This window comes from Nuphar pumila, chromosome 10 (assembly GCF_984573655.1).
Source record: "Nuphar pumila chromosome 10, dmNupPumi1.hap1.1, whole genome shotgun sequence".
NCBI lineage: Eukaryota > Viridiplantae > Streptophyta > Magnoliopsida > Nymphaeales > Nymphaeaceae > Nuphar > Nuphar pumila.
In genome coordinates this window covers 59896895-59917625 of record NC_143258.1, presented here as the reverse complement: position 1 = coordinate 59917625, position 20731 = coordinate 59896895, and positions in this window count along the sequence as shown.

Sequence of the window (20731 nt, the reverse complement as noted above, 5' to 3'; positions counted from 1 at the left end):
GATTCAAGGTCTAAAGATTCTATTAGACTTCAATGTCAAGAGAGTTCACGCTTACGGCGACTCATTACTCGTTGTCAATCAACTTTGAGCTGAATGGCAAGTCAAAGATCAAAAGCTATTTCCTTATCAGAAGATTGTCTCAGCTCTTGTCAGCGAGTTCGAAGAATTTCAGCTCTTCCATATCAAGAGGGAATTCAATCAAGTGGCTGATAGTCTAGCCAGCCTAGGCTCCATTATGGCATTCAAGAACGGAGACTCTTGTCGCTCTTTTGAATTTTGCAGACTTTACCAACCTGCTTTCCTTCTAACAGAACATGTAAACCAGGTTGAGCAAAAAAAGAAGCCTTGGTATTACAACATCAAGAATTTCATAGAAATCGGGGAAGTTCCCCCAGAACTCTCGAAGAAAGAGCAGCGAGCAATCCAACGTATGTTTACTCGATACTTCATTCTGGCCAATGTCCTTTATCGTCGAGGATTCAGTTCAGAGCATTCCAGATGCTTAGACGAAGACGAAGCCAAAGAAGTTGTGCAAAAAGCACACAAAGGCATTTGTAGTGGTCACGTCAGATACCAAACCCTAGTCAAGCAGATCATCAGAGCAGGTTACTACTCGAAAACTATGCAGCAAGACTGTTATCATTATGTGAACAAGTGTGTGCAATGCCAAATACACGCACCTTCTATTCATGCTCCAGCAACTTATTTGCAATCCGTTGTTTCTCCATGGCCATTCTCCATGTGGGCTTCGATGTCGTAGGACCCATCACGCCCTCTGCTTCGAATGGGCACAAATACTTCCTTGCCGCAACAGAATATTTCACCAAGTGGGTAGAAGCTATCACTCTTCGCACAGTAGAAGGCCAACACGTGGTCTCTTTCATCCACAAGAGCATCCTTTGCCGTTTCGGCATCCCCCATGACATCGTGTCAGATAATAGCAGTCATTTCAAAAATGAAAGAATGAAGACATTCTACTCAAAGTTCAAGATCTATCATCATTTTTCCGCTCCCTACTACCCTCAAGGGAATGGCCAAACAGAGGCCACCAACAAGATTTTAATTTGTATCTTGGAGCGAACTGTAGAAACAGGCCGCGACTGGCATGAGAAGATCCACGATGCACTATGGGCCTACCGGACCACTATTCGCACTCCCACAAATGCTACTCCATCAGAACTGGTCTATGGAACAGAAGTAGTATTGTCGCTACATGTTTAGAAGCCCGCTTTGAAATTCGCTTCACTGCTACAATTACCTCTTGATCAATACCAGCAGCAACGACTGGTACAACTAGACTTACTCGACGAGAGAAGGCTAAAAGCAGCAGAGCATGCTCAATCCTATCGCCAGAGAGTAGCCAGGCAATATGCGAAGTCTGTCCTCGAAAGAAGATTCAAAGTCAATGATTTAGTAATTCGATCCACAACTTATCTCAAATATCATCCTGGCGGCAAATGGTCGCCAAATTGGGAAGGTCCTTATGTCGTCAAAGAAGCATTACCCCGCAACTCATATCGGCTCATCAACGCCGATGGGGTGGAATTACCAGATCCCATTAATGCTCGACACTTGAAAAAGTTCTATACTTGAAGCCTCTATTCTTCCTTTGTAATCTTCCTATTTTCTTTAAATAATGATCAAACTTTCTTTCCCAGTTACACTGGGGCATTTTTAAAATTTTTGTTCTGTATGCAAGCAGGATAAACAAATTTCTCATTTCACGCACTTGTGCATTCATGTGCATCAATTTGCATTCATTTGCATCCAATTGCATTAACATCAATTCAGTCAATATTGGGATTTCAACAAACAGTCCCATTACAATGATTCAAAACTGAAAGACAATCACCAATACTGAACCAAAATCCAATGCTCGAACTGGTACTATTTCAAAATCCAATGCTCGAACTGGCATTATTTCAAAATCCAATTTCCAAGTTGATCTACTTTTCTTTTGAAAAACCGAGTTCCAACTCGGGTTTTCCTTTACATTACTTCTTCTTTTTGAAGATCTGAGTTCCGACTCAGGTTTTCCTTTAAATTACTTTTTCTTTTAAAGAGTCGAGTTCCGGCTCGAGTTTTCCCTTAAATCATTTTCATTTGTCGATCCGGGTTCCAACTCGAGATCTCTTTATTTACTCGAGCTCTCCAATTTTTTTTGTTGATCCGGGTTCCGACTCGAGATCTCTTTGTTTATTCAAGCTCTAATTCGAGCACTTCATTCTCCTTTGTTGATTCGGGTTCCGACTCGAGATCTCTTTATCTATTCAAGCTCTGATTCGAGCTCTTCATCCTTTGTTGATCCGAGTTCTGACTCGTGATCTCTTTACCTTATTTAAGCTCTGATTCAAGCTCTTCATTTCCTTTGTTGATCCGGGTTCCGACTCGTGATCTCTTTACTTTATTCGAGCTCCGATTCGAGTCAATTATTCTCGTGCATTGATCCAAGTTATTTCAATCTGCAGGGTCAGTCAATTTCTCAAATTTGACATTTTGCCCACCAATTTCCAATTTAAATCTTTGGATCAGTCAATTCTCAATCTTGACCTTCGGGTCACCCAATTCTCAATTACAAATTCCAATTCTCAATTCTAATTACCAAATTCTCAATTTTGACCTTTGGGTCACTCAATTCACAATTTCAACCTTCGGGTCACACAATTTAGACCTTCAGGTCACCCAATTCTCAATTTCGACCTTCAGGTCACACAATTCTGACCTTTTTGGTCAACCAATTCTCAATTTCGACCTCCGGGTCATCCAATTTCCAAACAATCAATTTTCCAATTTCCAATTTCGACCTGCGGGTAAATCAATCTGAATATCCAATCTCAATCATTTTCTCTTGCGAGGGACCCTTTTTAGGGAGAGTTCGAGGGAGCTCATTCTTTTTGCATGCTATCCAATTTGTTCACTTAGCCCCTTTTCAGGAAGAGTTTGAAGGGACTCGCGTCTTCGTGAACCATTTGCAAAACAAATTTCAATTTCACACAAGGAACCCTTTCATAGGGAGAGGCTTGATGGAGACTCACTTTTCTTGTGGCCCCCCAATTTCATACTAGGCCATTTTCGTCATGGAGGACCCTCTTTTTAGGGAGAGTGTGATGGACTCGTTCCTTTCATGACCCAATTTTCTGAACTCACTATTATCGGCCCAGTTTCCATAAGAGAAGCCTAATATTAGGGAGCTTTGACGAAAGCTTAATTTCTCTTCGAAAGTTCATTTTGCAAACACCTCCTCTTCAGGGAAGAGAGGAGTATTTTCTATTTCCCATTCAGGTAAGGGCTAAGCCTGAGTCTCTCTTTTTGGGGAAAAAGAGAGGAGAATTTTTGTCACAGATGCGTTAAGCAGGACTTCAAATACTCTCTTTCACCAAGGATTTCAAGAAAATTTTGTCAATTTGTCAATCAATTACCTATTGATTTCAGATCTTTATTATTCAAATCTTTACCTCAGTTTACCTTCAGTATTACTTCCAAAAGAGTGAAGCTTTTGCGAAAAGAGATTCAAAATTCAAATTCTTTCCATTGGCCAACCAAAAGGATGAAGGATAAATACTCGATATGGCAAGAAAAAAAGATTCAATGTTATTGCAAATCCATAAATGATTGATATTGATCGTAATCAATGGCACATTTTTAAAGACAATTCTTATAAAGATGAGGCAGTGAAAATATCCTAAGCGCTAGAAAAAGAGAGCATTTATCCAAGCCATGCCTCCTCAAAATCACCTAAGCTGCAATTAAATATCCACAAAAGGGATCTCTCAATTGTCGTCAAGATGAAGGCGAATTAAGTGAGTAGACCCCTAGGGCCAAAGAAGATTTGAAACATCTCCAAGATGACGGAGTGTGTGACGAATCCTTCCAGGGAAAGTCCAAAGCACTGTCGAGATGAAGGCAGTTGTGATGAACCTCCCGACAATCCCTTAAAGATATTTAATTTCAGCTTTCATCCAAAGATCTCAAACCCATGAGCCAATATCATCAAAGAAGGATCGAAACATCTCCAAGTTGAAGGAGTATGTGACGTACCCTTCCCAAAAGAGAACAAGAGAGGAAAAAAAAAAGAGAGAAAAAGTCAGAACATCTCCAAAATGAAGAAGAATGTAACCGAAGCCCAAGAGAGACAAAAGAGTGCAGAAAGATTATCATGAGAGAAGCTCCCAGGATATCAAACTGCCAAATCTATCAAGAATCTTTTTTAAATTTGTGAAATTCTATTATCAATATTCTTTCATCAATTGCTTTCATAATATCAAATTCTATTTCCTGTTCATATCAAGGAAATTGATAGCTTTCTTGAAGAAAGTCAATTGCAAGTAATTTGGATTCCAATCTCGATTCTACGAAGTGAACCTTGTTTGGAGGTAATGCTTCAGGTAGAAAAGAAAGAATATTTTGCAACAATGCATATCATTTTCAAATATTTTGAATCAACAACAAGATTTTCAACATTTTCACAATATTTTTTAGCTTGAAGTGAGAGCCTGATGTCCATCTTGGATACATCCTGACACCAATTTTAAATCTCTCTTAAGGACTTGATTCCTTCCATTCTTTGAGAGCGTAAGCTCTCAGATTCACACACTTCCCTGTGTCCCCACTATCCCACCATAGACAGTCCCATTTCGGTTCGAGGATGAACCACCAATCATTTTCTCGCAAAAAGCAATTTCAAAAGCTATTCTGTCTCAGCAATGAGACGCCCAAAATCAACCCCTTTTCAAGCTTTAGGGACCCCATTTTCCTTCCTTTTGCAAAACCCCTGTCGGATTTATTGTGCAAAATCCGAAGGTTCCATCATACCATCCATTTTCCCCCCGATCAGGATAAGGGTATAAACCTGAGCCTCCTTTGAAGAGATATTCCATTTTTCGCCCAATCAGGATAAGGGTACAAACCTGAGCCTCATTCAAAGAGTTATTCCATTTTCCGCTCGATCAGGTTAAGGGTACAAACCTGAGTCTCATTTAGATGAGATATTCCATTCCCCAATCGGGTCAAGGGTTAAAACCTAAGCTTCGTTCCATACAAGGTATTTCTGTCCCATCCAAGTTAAAGGCAAAAACCTGAATTTCACTCTCACCAGAACAAATTTTTCCTCTTCATTTCTCCATTTCATATATACCATCTTCCTTGGGCTAATTTCTTCATACCCAGTCAGATCCTTCTGATTGGGGCATTTTATATGTATAATCCAAATTTAGAGTGTTTGTCTTTGCCACTAAGCTCGACCAGAAGCCGGCTTAGTAGCAAAGAGGGGCATCTGTAAACACTCTAAATTTTCACTCATTTCCCTGACATCACCCTCAATCAGCACATTTCAGTTCTCCGGAAGCAATAAAGGGCAAAATGGTCATTTTTTGAGATTGAACCTCGCAGAAAGTCCAAAATTTCATTCTTGAGCCTCAAAATTTCTATATTTAGGTTCAGAGACATCTTCAAACTGCAAATTTTCAAAATCCTATTCTTGACAAGAAATTAGAATTTCCAATTCTAGATTCAGAATGACATTTTATAGAACATGTCTTTGCATAGCATTGTATGAACACTTTGCATCATTTCACTGCACAACATGTTAGTTTGAGATCCAGAACTCCTGATTTTCAAAATTGTCAATCCAGATTTGATTTTTAAACTTTTCAAAATTTATTTTGAAAACCCTGGGTATGCAAAATTACCAATTTTTCCCATTTTACCCCCAGAATTTGAATTACAAAAGTCTTTCTCAAGGAAAATAATCTGGATATTTGGATACTGATTTTATCTCAAAACTTTTTACAAAAAGATTTTAAATCTCTTTACAATTTTTTTTGTATCTCCTTTATCCATAATTTTGACCGAAAAAACCCATTTTTTCCAAATTCTTGAAAACAAACAAAGTTTTATCTCATATTATAAAAAATCCAAAAAAAAAGAGGTTATTTCTTATATGTTTATTTTCCAATAAATGGAGTGGGACCCGCCTTTGAACTAGCATCATACTCAGATTCCCAGGTAAGTTTCTTATTTTCAAGTGGGACCCACCCGGAGATTGCACCAATTTGCAAATTCTTCTTTTTAATTTCTTAATGTTATTTGTTTATTTATTTAATTTTTAGTTAGTGGGCCCACACACATGTGGCACCCCAATTGAAAATAAAAGATTTGCAAAAACAAAATAAAACTTTATTTTTAAAAGGATTTTAAAAGTAGGTTGAGGTGACATTTCCATAAAAGCCTCTCATTTATTTCAATACTTGTTTTTTTTTATTCCTTTTTATTGATTTGTTTACATAATTTTTTTTTTTAAGAAGGAAGCAGCCTTAAATGGCACAGCCGAACTTCCAAAAAAAATAAAATAAGTTTCATTTTACCTAAAACTTAGGTAAATGAAAGGAATTTTTTTTGAAAAATACAAGAGGCGCCCTCTTGAAAACGGCTACATTGAATATTTCAGTTTAAAAAATCTTCAAAGAGATGTAACAGAGGCTTTGAAAGGATTGCGATCTTTTTGAAATGAAGCTGAAAATCTCTTTAAAAAAGGGGGCCATTGATCGACAAAAGAGGATTTTTTTTTTCATTTTCTTGTCTTTTGGGTTTTCGCAGGAAGCTTCTTCCCAGCAGCAAAGGAAGCAGCAGGTTTTCATCCATTTTCCTTCAGTCCACCCCCACTTCAGCCCAGCCGCAGTAGAGGTCCAGCAGGAGGCCTTCTTTTTCTCTAGAGCCCACCAACAGGAAACACCATTCAGCGTGTTTCTCACCTTCTTCAGCTCACCAACAGAAAATTCCATCCAATGGCTGCTGCCCACCTTTCTTTCAGCAGATCCAGCATAGGTCCAACAACAACCGCTTCAGCTCACCAGCAGGAAAGCCCAGCCAGCTGCTGTCCATCCACCTTCAACCCAGCATTGCCCCTTTCCTTCAGTCCAACCATCAGCTCCTTCACATTGCCTTCACCAGCAGTAAGCCCCACGGTTGCTGCCTCTTCTTCTTCTATTTAATTTTCGTTCATGAGATTCCTGTTTTCAGCATGTTTTAGATTCAGTATTAGATTTATGATTCTGTTGTCATGCATTTTTTTTCCAATTCGTGATTCCCTGTTTCACTTTATCGCATCTTCTAATTAACGTTTTTTTTTTATATCTTGTTTCCTATTGTTTCTGACTAAATGATGTGAGGTCGTCATTATAATCTAGTTCAAACCCAGTTGCAGAGGCTTGAGTATATGACATGCCTTGCCATTTGCAAAGAACAACTTTCCTTGCTTCAAGGGCTCACAACAGTTCAAGCTTGAGGAGGAAAGCATAAGTAGATTGCTTTAAGAGTGACTGAGATGATGATAGAACAAATTCTTTAATGAAAGTGATTTATTTCAATATGTTACAGAAAATGAATCAATACTTAGAATTTTCACCCTGTTCAAAATCATCCCCATTAGATTCACATTTTGACTATCAAACACTCAAGCAATAACAAACATAAGAATTGAGACTTCATGTTGGGTAGAAATGAATATAGACTCATTGAGCCATATCATTATGAAGTCAAACTTTCTGAGTACCTTGAGTGAATTTGCCAGCTTTTCGATGTTTGCCTCAGCATCTCTAAGATTGTCTGTCAAAATGTAAACAATTTAATTTATATGCATGTGCTTCATGTGATTATAGTTTTTCATGGGGTAAAATTTCACATAGTGGCTTATACATAATCGTGTTTTTCCTGTTTCTCCAGTGGAGTCGCCATCTGCCAATGTCTTGCATCAATTGATTGACACTCAAGATGATATACTTGCAGATTTTTTTTTTCCCTGGGTTCTGCCAATTTTCTGTGTTCTATGTTCTACCAATACCTGGCATCGATCCTCTTTGTTTTGTGCTCTGCATATCATCTAGTTTTTTTTTTTGTGTTATGCCTTGCATCGAGTGATTGATAATCAAGATAATATACCTGCAGATTTTTTTTCCTGTGTTCTGCCAATGCCTTGCATATCATCTCAGCCTGCTCTACATCTTTATATGCCAATTTTCATAAAATCCATCCTATGTTGTAATGATCAAACTACAGAATTCATGTCATTCTGTTTTCGTTATTTTGGTTGGAAGGGTACAAAAAAAAAAAATCAGTCCCCTTGGTCGTTCACTATCATTCCCATTCATAGGTGAGTCATCCATATGTTTCTCATCCTCTTTTCTGCAGGAGTGCAGTCTTAAGAATCGGCCATGTTCATGGATGGATATTTTAATATCCATTCATGATTTCTTGACCATCTTTTACATGCTTTGTTATAAATATATAGGGAAGCTCCATATCCAATTCTACTGCAAAATATGTTGTAATTTGGGAATTACGACTTTGAAAAATCACCTACGGAAACTGTATATACCCTGTATTTTCTGATTTTACCCATTATATATGAAATGCTAATTACTATATATATTTTCTCATTATATGTATATATGTCTATATATATATATCTATGTATATCTACATATACATATATATATATATACATGTATATACATATATATATATGTATATATATATATGGATATATATATATACTTATATATATTTATGGATATCTTAATGTGTACTTGTTTTCACATATATTTTTCTTTTTCTTTTTCTTTTTGTAAATACATCTTCATCCTCACATGTAATTTAGCATAAATTCAAGCATTTAGATATAACCATGTATATCTTTGTTGTACATATCATATGTATACTCATTTCCTTGGTTATCTGGTACTAACTTTCATTTTGCAGGAAAATTTGGAGGATGCTGATTGTTTTATACCATGTATTTTTTTTATTTATTTTGACTTATGTGAAAGATGTAACAATCAAACTTGGAATAACATTTACTTTTTAGTTTAGGATGCATCTCATGTAGTTTGATTCCTGTAATATCCTGATTCTATGATCCATATATCTCAATTTTCAAAATTCACTGTGGATGAACACGAATGGCACGTGCACCAACTCTTAGAGAGTTGATGAACTCGGTGGAGTCCATATTTACGGCCTTAGTCGGAATATGGACGACACCCAGAACCATCATCTTTCTACTAGCCACACTAAGCCTACACTCTTAGGCTATCTTAAAAATGCACCTCATATTTCCAAATTTTTCAAAATATCGTGAATTAACTCAAATAAACTCTGAACATATTCATGGCCACAGTCAGAATATGTGAAGGATTTACTTTGGCTTAATACACATTTTTCAAACAATTTTTTCAGAAATCTTTTCAAAGTGAATTCATTCATTCAAATCATCTGTTTTTCTCGTGATTTTCTCAAGAAATTTTCACTTCATGAAAATCGATTCCTCAAGAAACTATGAAGATTTTCGAAGTTGGATTTTCTAAGTCAAGTTTTCCCGTGATTTTCCCTGAAAATGTTATTCTTTTAAGATTCATTTTCCAAAGGAATTTCTCATCTTTCTCAAGAATCAAAGTTGATTTTCAGATATTTCAAAAACAATATTCTCAGAATTTCAATTTCCTAAGTTTTGATTTTCCATCTCCAAAGAGCTTTCCCATAAATTTTCTATCATTTTCCTAAGAAAATTCTCAAAGTCTGAGTTTTCCCGACAAGGGTTTTCCTTCTCAAGTGTTCATCTTTTCTCAAGAATTCCTTCCATTTTCTCAAGATTCTCATTTCTTCATGGTTTTCCAAATCTTTATAAACTTTCTTGAGATTTCAAATCTTCTTCATCTGAGTTTTCTGAGAGATTGATTTCCATCTTTTTCCTAAGAAATGCTTTTCAACTCCAAACGTTTTCTAAGCATACATCATATTTTTCCAACTTACATTTTCCAAAAATCTCATAACACATGCCTGAATTCTCTGTGCATTTAGGATAGAACACAATTTCGATGATTTAACTAAGTCAAGCACAATTTTGGTCCTTGGTTCGATTACCCCTGTTAAAGGCGGCAGGAACAGTCGAACCTCGTACCGACAGGTCGAGCCCCATCCCATGGATTTTCCTGCGATTTTAAAAACGGAGGTGAGTATTTCAAAACAATTTCCAAAATCCGGTCAAGTTTGAATCGCGAAAGCATTCTCCTCTCTCTTTCGCAAGGAAGGGAAAAAGGGAAATATTTTGCGACGATAACATGGGCGACCACCTGGGAAATAAAGTTTGACAATCAACCAGTGGATTGGGAGCAGTTCGTAGAAGCGTTCTACGCGGCTTACTTTCTAGCTCACGAGAGGAGCCAGAAAATGTAGGAGTTTCTTGACCTTCAGCAGAGCAGTTCTTCTTTTGCAGAATACGTTACCCGATTCTGTAGCCTGGAGAGATTTTGTCCGAACCTGTACACGACAGAAAAGGAGTGAGCACTTAAATTTGCTCGGGGTCTGAAGCCAGTCTTACGGGCGAAGGTGTACACACGTGCACCAATGATGGTAGACGAAGCTTTAGAGACGACCTCCTTATTGGAGCATGACTGGACTGAATCGCAGAAGACTCCTGCACCATATCAGCAGCATCTTGGCTAAAAGAGTTGGCCGAGGAAGAGACAATTCCAGAGGAACCAGGGTGGAAGGAAGTTCCATCCTCAGTCAAAGAAGCAACGTAACAACAACAACAACAACAACAACAACAACAACAACAACACCCGCCAGATTCAGTATCAGAACCGTAGACTTCCGTATCAGCAGCACCAGTAGAAGCAACTTATCGCTGCCAGTTGTCCGAAATGTACCACAGACCATGCGGGGCGACCCTGCCCGCGAGACACAGGCGGATGCTTATATTGCAGGAAGATGGGTCATTATATCAGAGATTGTAGAAAGAAACAGGCGGATGACCAGCGGAGGAACACGCCTAGCACTTCCCAGCCGGCACAGCAGAGACAACCCCAGACGTATCAGCATCAGCAGCAACAACAACAATCGCAGCAACCGAAGCGAGCAAATCAGAAAGTTATTGCCAGACGAGCTTATGCGGCAACAGTTGAGCAGGTGACCAAGGCAGAGTTGGTCCAAGGTACGATCTCAGTAGCCGAACATGAAGCTTTTACCTTGTTTGATTGTGGTGCTACTCATTCTTTTATAGCGGCTAGATTTTCTCGTACTTTACAATTGTCAATCGAGTCTTTGAATTTCCCGTTGGAGGTTCGCACTCTAATTGGAGAGCAGTCTTTTTGTGACTCATATATTCCAAGCATCGAGGTGTCAGTGGCAAGGCAGAACCTGTCAGTTGATGTTATCCTATTAGACATGACAGAGTACGATGTCATTCTGGGCATGGATTGGCTTTTTGAGTACCATGCTCAAGTCTTTTGTCCGGAAGGAAAGATCGTTCTTTCTCAGCCTAATCGTTCTATTTAGGAGATCAGGCTTCCTCGACCTTTGCGCGATTGCCTCATGATTTCTTCTTTCAAGGCTCAGAAGTATATGCGGAACGAAAGTACTGCATTCCTAGTCAGTATCGCCCTAGTTGAACCCGAAATGGTTTTGATCGATGACTTGGACATGGTCCGAGAATTTGCCGATGTGTTTCTGGAGGAACTACTTGGGTTACCTCTGAGGCAAGAGATCGAATTCAGTATCAAGTTGATGCCTGGAATTACACTGATTTCCAAGGCACCATATCATATGGCTCCAGCAGAACTAGAAGAGTTAAAGCGACAGTTAGAAGAACTTCTCGATCAGGGTTTTATTCGACCTAGTGCTTCACCATGGGGAGCACCAGTGTTGTTCGTGAGGAAGAAGGATGGATCCCTGAGGTTGTGCATCGACTATCGAATGCTCAACCAAGCGACGATTAAGAACAAGTATCCGTTACCGAGGATCGAAGATCTTTTTGATCAGTTGTAGAAGGCGAAGGTTTTCTCGAAGATCGATCTCAGATCGGGTTACCATCAACTTCGTATTCAAGAAGATGACATTGCGAAGACAGCTTTCATGACTAGATATGGGTTATACAAGTTCGTGGTGATGCCTTTTGGCCTCACGAATGCTCCAGCAACGTTCATGGATCTGATGAACCAAATCTTTCATCCTTTTGTAGACTCGTTCGTAATAGTATTCATCGATGATATCTTGGTCTACTTGGAGAGTCTGGAGCAACATCGAGAGCATCTGTGTATTGTTTTGAGTACTCTTCGTGAGCATCAGTTGTTCACCAAGTTCTCTATGTGTGAGTTTTGGCTCGAGCACATCATGTTTCTTGGGCATGTGATATCGAAGGACGGAGTATCCATCGATCCAGCGAAAGTTGAAGCAGTTCTAGGCTGGAAGCAATTTGATGAAGCTTTTACGTAAAGGTATCAAGTTCGAGTGGAACAGTGCTTGTGAAGACAATTTCCAGATCCTGAAGTTGAAGCTGACGACCTCGCTGGTGTTAGCTTTACCCTCCGACAGAGGTGGTTTTGTGGTGTACAAAGATGCCTCTGGTACCGATTTAGGTTGCGTGCTTATGCAACATGGCTGAGTGATTGCCTATGCCTCTAGACAGTTGAAGACGCATGAACAGAATTATCCGACGCACGACTTGGAGTTAGCAGTAGTCGTGTTTGCTCTGAAATCATGGCGACATTATCTATATGGAGAATCGTTCGAGGTCTTTTCCGACCACAAGAGCCTCAAGTATCTGTTCTCTCAGAAGGAGCTGAACATGAGCCAATGACGATGGCTTGAGTTCATCAAGGACTACGACTTCACGTTGTCTTACCATCCTGGTAAGGCGAACGTTGTGGCAGATGTGCTGGCTAGTCTTGTGTGGGGACAGAAGCTTATTGAAGATTTCGTAGCCTGAAAACCTTTTTTGGTTGGGGGTGGATCAATCAGATTGTCTGGTCTGACCATTCAATCCAAGTTTTTGCCGAGGATCGTAAAGGCTCAAAAGCTTGACAACCAGTATGGCAAGTTTCTAGCTTTGGCGGAGCAAGCAAACTCTTCTTTTAGGGTATCTGGTGATGGCAATGTTCGTATGAGAGATCGTCTTTGGGTTCCAAGCGAACCTCAGCTGAAGAGAAAGATTCTTGATGAAGCTCATATGTCGAAGTACACGATTCATCCCGGCGGAACAAAGATGTTCAAGGACTTAGAGCGAAAGTATTGGTGGCATGGCATGAAGCGCGAGATAGCGGCTTACGTTGCGAGGTGCTTGACTTGTCAGCAAGTCAAAGCGGAACACCAACGTCCTGGTGGTACCTTGCAGAGGATTGAGATTCCTCAATGGAAATGGGAGAATGTCACCATGGATTTTGTGGTAGGTTTGCCACTGACTATGCGTAAACATGATGCGATTTGGGTTGTCGTGGACAGACTCACCAAGTCTGCCCATTTCTTGCCGATCTGGATCAGTCAGTCGCTTGAGAGTTTAGCTGACTTGTACATTAGAGAGATCGTTCGACTTCATGGTGTGCCGAGATCTATCATTTCTGATCGTGATCCCCAGTTTACCTCGCGACTGTGGGGTCAGTTGCAATCTGCTTTGGGGACGAAGTTGAAGTTTAGTACAACCTTTCATCCTCAGACAGATGGGCAGTCCGAGCGAACAATTCAAACGTTGGAAGATATGTTGCGAGCTTGCATGCTTGATTGGAAGGGTGAATGGGATTCGCACCTATGTTTGGTAGAGTTCGCATATAATAATAGATACCACACTAGTATTGGGATGGCCCCGTATGAAGCATTGTATGGTAGACCTTGTTGGTCACCATCTTATTGGGACGATATCAGTGATAAATCGAGCGAATCACCGATTTTTCTTCAGTAAGTGCAGAAGATTTGTGAGCGTTTGAAGGCAGCGCAGGATAGACAGAAGAGTTACGCCGATAAGATACGTCGCGAATTGTCTTTTGATGTTGGAGACATGGTTTTTGTTAGGGTTTCGTCGACGAAGAGCGTGTTTCATTTTGGAAAAAAAGGAAAGTTGAGTCCGAGATACGTTGGACCGTTTGAGATCGTGGCGAGGATTGGTGAAGTGGCATATTGTATCGAGTTGCCTCCATAATATGCTCACATTCTTGACCCATCGCATGTCATTCGTTACGAAGATGTGGACGTGCAGGAAGATCTGACTTTGTCAGAATGACCTATTGAGATTGTTGATCGACGAGATCATGTTCTGTGTACCAAGACTATTCCGCTAGTTAAGGTACGGTGGCAGCACCATGACATTGAAGAATGCACATGGGAACCAGAAGCGAGCATGAGAGAGACATATCCAGAACTTTTTGAAACCTCCTAAGAGTGATTTCGTGGACGAAATCCTTTTTAAGGAGGGAGGATGTAAGATCCACGATTTTAATTTTTAATGTATATTGCGTAATTATATGGAAATCGATGAATTTTTATGTTTTGCCACTTTCTAAAGATTTGCTTATTTTGAGAATCGGGTAAAATCGCATAATTTTACGTAAAAAGAGCGATTTCGGGAAACCTACAGTGAATTAACTTCCGAAACTTTTAGGGTAAGTTTGGAATAGGGTTGTGATGTTTCACCTTGAATTTGAAACCCGAACAACGAAAAAACCTCGTCAGTGCATGTGAATTACGAGTCTTGACTTAATATTAGACCCGAAACTTAGAACGCTTAATTCTAGCAAACGAAAGGTGATTTCTTCAAGAGGCAACATCCATTTTATGTTAATTAAGGTTATAAAGAGAACTAAATATTTTGTTGGAATTAAGTTATTATTTTAATGCATTAAATAAGCATTATTTTTTAGATACATACAATATGTGATTTTGGATTTGGATCCGGAGCATCTAGTGGACGCAAACCCATGGATGACCCCTATAGTGGACGTCCATGGCCATGGTTGACCAGCTGGTCAAGGGCTGACCAACTTGATGGCATTTTTGAAATTATCTTGCATGGATTTAAAGTATAGGCCTTCATTGGCCATGTGTCTTTTCCAACACCCTCATGATGAAGCCTAGGCTCCATCATGAGGGGCGTCAATTCAAAAAAAGCACCATGGGGCTGGCGCCCCATGGCAAATTTGAAAGGTTTTTAAAAAGTTTCAAACTCTCTAAACCTATTGGACACGTTGGGTGGCAGCCAAGGGCGCCCCCTTGTAAAATTTCAAAGTTTTAAAGGCTTTTCTAAATGGCGTTTTTTAAACTTCTATAAAACTTTTTTAAAGAACTACATGCATTGGTGGTTGGGGGGCATGGAGCTCCCCAGCCCTCCATCTTGGAGGGATTAAATCCCAGCCGTCGAACCCTAAGCAAACCTCTATAAAAACCTGTAAACACCCCAAATTTTCACTCACCTTCTTGACATCGCCCTCAATCGGCACATTTCAGTTATCCGGAAGCAATGAAGGGCAAAATGGTCATTTTCTGAGATTAAACCTTGCAGAAAGTCCTAAATTTCACTCTTGAGCCTCAAATTTTCTATATTTAGGTTCAGAGACATCTTCAAATTGCAAAATTTCAAAATCCTCTTTCTGGACAAAAAGTTAGAATTTCCAAGTCCGAGCTCAGAGTGACATTTCACTGAAACATGTCTTTGCATCGCATTGCATGAACACTTTGCATCATTTCATTGCATAGCATGTCAGTTTGAGATCCAGAACTCCTGATTTTCAAAATTATCAATCCAGATTTGATTTTTAAACTTTTCAAAACCGATTTTTAAAATCCTGGGTATTCAAAATTACCAAATTTTCCCATTTTACCCCCAGGACTTTGAATTACAAAATTTTTTTCTCAAGAAAAACAATCTGGATATTTGGATATTGATTTTAAAGATTTTATCTCAAAATTTTTTTTTGCAAAAAGATTTTAAATCTCCTTACAAAAATTTTTACATTTATTTTTTTTATATTTTTGTCCTGAAAAACCAATTTTTCCAAATTCTTGAAAATAAATAATGTTTTATCTCGAGCGGGACCCACCTTTTAACTAGCATCATACTAAGCCCCCCAGGTAAGTTTCCTATTCTCAAGCGGGACCCACCCGAAGTTCATTTTGCAAATTTTTCTTTTTTTAATTTTTCAATATTTATTTATTTATATTTTAGTTAGTGGGTCCACACACATGTGGCACCCCATTTTAAAATAAAAGATTTTATAAAACAAAATAAAGCTTTATTTTTAAATTTTTTTTTTTTTTTAAAAGATGGCTGAGGTGGCATCTCCCATTTATTATTATCATTAAATTTTTTTTTGTTTATGATATCACTATTCATTTTTAGAAGCAGTTTTAAAGAAAAAAAAAATCACAGCCGAACTTGCCTAAAATGCTTAGTTATCTAAGACTTAGGTCAATAAACCCAAAATGATTTTAAAAACCTAAGATTTTGCCCAGACCCTAAAACAGCGAGTTTTCAAAATTCAGTTACAAAAATTTCAAAAGTTTTCAAAAAAAAAAAATTGTAACGGAAGGGAGAGCTACGTTTTCTTGTGAGACGGGAAAGTTTTAAAAAGAGGGGGACAGGGCATTCACGAGGGAGGATTTTTTTTGAATTGGATTTTCGGTTTTTGCAGGAGGCTCTCAAGGTGGGGAGAGGCGTTTTCACCTTCTTCAGCCCCAGCTATTTTGGATCGAGATCCATCTCCAGCCACAGCAGCCAGCGCCATCCTTCATCAGCCTTCAGCCCCATCAACATCCGATTTTTCTTGAATCCAATCGCAGGGGTCATCCACCTCCAAGCCGCAGGAAACTCCATCCAGCCAGCTACCCATTTTTCTTCAGCCCTCTTCCCTTCAAGACAGCCGCACATCCTTCAGCACAGCGTGTGGACCTCCTCTTCAGCCCAGCCGTCACACTTTTTCAGCCCACCAGCAGAGAGATCTGCAATTTCTGCTCCCTCTTTCCTTCAAGCCAGCCGCAGATCACACAGCAGCAGGGGATTCAACGAATCCCTCTTTCCCTTCAGCCCCTCAGTACTAGCCACACGGTCACTACCTCCTCTTCAGTCCCTCAGCAGAGGACCCATCAGCCTTCTTGTTGTCTACAGCAGAAGGAGGTCTAACGACCCCATCAAAAGCTTGAGACTTTAAAAAGTAATCTCTGAAAAGCCTCCCAGCTGCCAAAAACCAAAGGAGGAATTGACATTTCTGGTTCAAGGTGAGCCATATCCTGTTTGATCTGTGATATTTCCTCTTTTTCCATTCAATTTTTTTTTTTTTTAGTTTACATGGCTTTGACGTCTAATCATGTTTCCTATTCCCATAAGCCTACCCCCTCTGTTATATCATTAACCTCCTTTGATATGTTCATTAATTTTAAGCATTTGGTCTCTTAATAACATACAACCTACCTTGTAATGCTTGTACGATACACCCTTTGTCACCTATTGTATACTTCACTATACTTTTGTTTCTGTTTTGCTGAACCATGGTGTTCTCCCATTACCTGTAAAATCTCTGTTTTAGTTGCACAAACCAAGAGAACCTGCTGTATATGAGAATACAGGTATTTCTAAGAATGAATTTATTATAAATAGGAATATATATGTGTACATATTGAAGTTTCCAGTATAATATAACCTTTCTTGTTTATTAACCATCTTAATATCAGTTCATGGATAAATTATAGCCGATGGTTCATGTGAATCATGTTCAGCAGCCACTCATGCATCCCATAGTGACTAACATTTCTTGTTTATTAATCATCTCACCTGGTATTTCCTGTATTTACTGCCAAACTTCAGTATTGTTGTCTTCACCATACTATTTTATCATCATCTCATATCCATCTTCCTTGTTTCATATATACATATACAAGGGTGTCTGTGCCTATTTATATTCAACATCTATAAATTTCATTGCTCATTTCAGCTGCTACACAAGTCGTCCCAGTGTACAAAACGTTCACAGCACACCTGCCCCATTTGTTCATATTGCCATCTACATATCTACTTGCATCTTTTTATAAGTCCCTATTCATTATTTATATTTAACCTCTGCAAGCTAGAGTACCCTGTCTTCTGTATAGTGAAGCATATGTAAAATCTACAATGCATGTCTATAAATAGTGTCATCTAGATGCTTTTCACCATAGTAGTCAATTTTGAATGGACATCTGATGAGGTTTTGTATTACAAGCAATTGAGTTCAGTTTGTGAGATTGATTTGTTTAATTTACAGTATAAGATAACTCTGATAATGTATTGTCTTTCCTCTTATCTTTAGTTATTATACCATTAATATATATATATATATATATATATAGTTTAATATCTGAGTTTCTACCTATTGCATCTAGAATTTGGTTCAATACCAAATAGCTATCAACCTGTACATCTAGCCCATATCGCATGTCACTTGTGATATTATTATCACCTATGTCTCCACTCACAGCATTGATATATTTGTGTATCATCCATCACTTCTCATGCTGCATAAGAATCCCCTATCATGAGCTTTTCACAGGATATCAGTATGCATTATCACCATGCTTATATATATACATTAGGTTGACAGCTGCATATAGATATTTCCCCATTCAAATCTGTTCCTTTTCTGCTGCAGGGGTGCAGTCTTGATAAACAGCCACCTTCATGAACGGATATATCCATATCCGTTCATGATCTCTATACCATCCTTTGCACGCGTCATTATTGATATATAGGGAAGCTCCATACCCGATTTTGTTGCAAAATAAGTTGTAATTTGGGAAATATGGCTGTGTAAAATCCCTTACAGAAAATGTATATACATATATTTTCTGGTTTTACCCATTATGTGGAATTTCCATTAAATATATATGTCTTCTCATTATATGTATATATGTATCTATATATATGTATATCTATTGTATATCTACCTATATGTATACGTGTATATGTATATATGGATATATATATGTATATATATGTATATATATACTTATATATATACTTATATATATATATATATATATATCCCTTCATGAGTATTTGCTATTACATGTATATGTCTTTTCTCTTACTCTTGTAAATACATTAATATTTGATTTATGAGCTTGATATTCAAATTCCTGTTTTATGAAGTTATGTTGGAACACTACCATTTGATTTATGAGATTTTGTCTAGCTTGCTGTTAAAACCCCTGTTTTATGAAGCTATGGCTGGAACATCACCCTTGGTTTTATGAGATTTTGCTTAGCTTAGTGTTAAATTCTTGTTTGCTACATCACCCCATTTGCAGCACCAATTATACATATTATTTCATCATTTTCCACGACATTTTCACCTATTCACCAAGCTTTTCATATCCTTTTCATGATATCCTTGAAATAGCCCATGATGCTTCCACAACCTATTTCCTGCACATATTCATTTTCTGCTACAAGTGTGCAGTCTTGATATTTGGCCAGATTCATGAACGGATATCTCTATATCCAATCGTGATCTCCCAACCATCTTTGTCGTGCTTCATTATGGATATATAGGGAGGCTCCATACCCATTTTCACCGGAAATTGCATTATAATTTGAGAAGTATGGTTGTATGAAATCACCTACAGAAACTGTATATACCTGTAATTTCTGGTTTTACCTATTATACGTAATTTCCATTAGTATGTACATATTTTCTCATTATATGTATATATATATATATATATATATATATATATATATATATGTATATCTATATATATTTATCTATATGTATACGTATATATGTATATATATATATGTATATATATATATATATAGATATGTACTTATATATATATATATATATATATCTTCATGTGCTCTTATTTCTATGTATGAACATCCATATATTTTCTCATATAGTTACACCTCCATCGTTACATGACATTTAGCACCTATTCTAGCATTTTGATATATATATATATGTCTCTTCGTTGTATATATTATATATATATGTCCATTTCCTTGGTTATTTTGTACTAACTCTCATTTTGCAGGAAAATCTAGAAGATGCAGATTCTTTGGATCCATTTTAATTTTCTTTTACTTTATGTTATGCAATGTAACAACTCAATGTAAACCTTGGAATAAGATTTACTTTTACTGCTTAGATTAGATCGCATCTCATATAGTTTGATTTCAGTAATATCCTGATTCTATGATGCATAAATCTCAAATTTTCAAAATTCATCGTGGATGAACACGAATGGCATGTGCAACAACTCTTAGAGAGTTGATGAACTCGGTGGAGTCCATATTTACGGCCCTAGTCGGAATATGGACGAGACCCAGATCCATCATCTTTCTACCAGTCACATTGAGCCTACACTCTTTGGCTATCTTGAAAATGCACCTGATATTTCCAATGTTTTCAAAATATTGTGAATTAACTCAAATAAACCCTGAATATATTCATGGCCACAGTCAGAATATATGAAGGATTTACTTTGGCTTAATCCATATTTTTCCAATAAAATTTTCAGAAATCTTTTCAAAGTGCATTCATTCATTCAAATCATTTGCATCATTCATTTTCTCATGATTTTCTCAAAAGATTTTCACTTCATGGAATCGATTTTCTCAAGAAACTATGATGATATTCGGAGTTGGATTTCTCAAATCAAAGTTTTCCCGTGATTTTCCTTAAAAGTTATTTTCTTAATATCTATTTTCAAAGGGAATTTTCATCTTTCTCAAGAATAAAAAAAAACTGATTTGCAGACACTTCAAAGACAAGATTCTCAGGAATTCAATTTCCTATGTTTTGAATTTCCTTCTCCAAAGAACTTTCCCATAAATTTTCTATCATTTTCCTAAGAAAATTCTCAAAGTCTGAGTTTTCCCAACAAGTGCTTTCCTTCTCAAATATTCATCTTTTCTCAAGAATTCCTTCCATTTTCCTGA